The sequence below is a fragment of the Sinocyclocheilus grahami genome, unplaced genomic scaffold (assembly GCF_001515645.1).
Source record: "Sinocyclocheilus grahami isolate Dianchi unplaced genomic scaffold, SAMN03320097.WGS_v1.1 scaffold118.1, whole genome shotgun sequence".
Classification (NCBI taxonomy): domain Eukaryota; kingdom Metazoa; phylum Chordata; class Actinopteri; order Cypriniformes; family Cyprinidae; genus Sinocyclocheilus; species Sinocyclocheilus grahami.
Window position 1 is genome coordinate 362814 of NW_015505297.1, and position 1535 is coordinate 364348.

Sequence of the window (1535 nt, forward strand, 5' to 3'; positions counted from 1 at the left end):
TATGTCACTATCCAAAAAAAGGCTTCACTTTCATTTAGCAAAATGTATTATTTTATTACTTTTTTTTAGGTTTAGGTTTAGTCCAGTTCTTTACTTTTGATACGATCTCGGCAGGAAGTTGCTTATAATGACTACTAGTGTTTCGCTGAGTCTGCAGTTTCTGTGTCCCTTTAGGTGTGAATGCTTCAGGACATCCTTTTGTCTTTGCCACCTCTAGTTCAGGAAATAATAGAGCATTACTTGTGTCATATTAGTTTTCACACTCTCAACATTACTGATAATAACAGAACTGACAACAGAATAACATACTCACCTCTGCATGAACAAGCCATGTGCTGACGAACCTTCTCAGCTTCTCATTTGACTGCCAGTCTGGATGTTGTTGAAGGGTAACAGTGTTGTTCTCAAACTCCTCATTCGTCTGAGAATCTGCAATGGCCTGTAGAAGTTTAAGAACCTCTTCCTGAGATGTCACACCATTGTCCTTTTTTCTTATCCACTCCATCCATGCCTTCTCTCGGTGAACATCACAGAGGAGCACTTTAGAACCTATGATGACAAAGATGCTCATTTGTCAGATTTGACATTTTCAAACATTTTGGAGCAACTATCTACTTAAGACTCAATACAACAGACTGAAAGACTACAAGAAGAGGTTAACATAAATCAGTAATGGCCTTCAACATTTCTAAAATCAAGAACTGAAATAATATTAATTTATCTGAATCGCCGAGTTCGGACAGTAATCGATTTTAAAACGCTAAGAATCGAATGAATCGCGATTTCTCAAATTTCAGACTCATCACCTATGAAAGTTTACTTGACATCCAGTACAGTAGGTGGCGATAATGCTCCTAAGGAGTTATTCGCCATAAAACAAGAAGAAGAAGAATCACGATTTTTTTATAGCGATTCAATGCTTTCAATATATATATATATATATATACACTGTAAAAAATAAGTGTAATTTTAACTGTAACATTTTGTAAAAACGCTACGGAAAAAAACTGCTAATAGGTTAACAGTAAGTTCCCGTACTATATACAGGGAAAAACTGTAAAATATCTAACCAGACATTTAATGTAATTTTACAGTAAAATGCTGTTAATTTGACAGTTTTTAGAAGTAAAAATAACAAATCAATGTATAATTTACAGTCAAAAACTGTAAACTGATATTCCCAGAATTCCCTGCATGACACTCCACATTTGAAAGTATTTTGTTTAAATAATCATGTTTTTTAAATAGTTTTTGTTATTAGTTATGTATAGTTGGGCTTTATGTTACATCTTCTGTTGTTTAATGAAAGTTTAATGCATTATTTAAGTATAATGTGTGTTACCATGATGGTGTTTTGTGTTTGCATGAATGACTCTGTGCACCTTCTCTATATTAGTATATACTTCAGCTTGTGGCGAAGCTACTTGTGATGAGCTTTGATTCTTCATGTGGCTTTCTCTTTTACCACCTGCATTATTATGGTGGTTGTCAGTATGTTAAAGGTACAAAACAGATTTTAATAGCAGTGTGCATTG

General features: G+C 33.9%; 1 long non-coding RNA gene across 1 annotated transcript in view; it reads right to left on the reverse strand.

Annotated features, from left to right (window-relative positions):
- Positions 1-326: 326 nt before the first annotated feature.
- LOC107589603 (uncharacterized) overlaps positions 327-1535 on the reverse strand; it is a 10990-nt gene continuing 9781 nt past the window's right edge. Inside the window, exon 5 of the long non-coding RNA XR_001609689.1 lies at positions 327-549. This is a non-coding gene — a long non-coding RNA (uncharacterized lncRNA). The remainder of the gene's footprint in view (positions 550-1535) is intronic.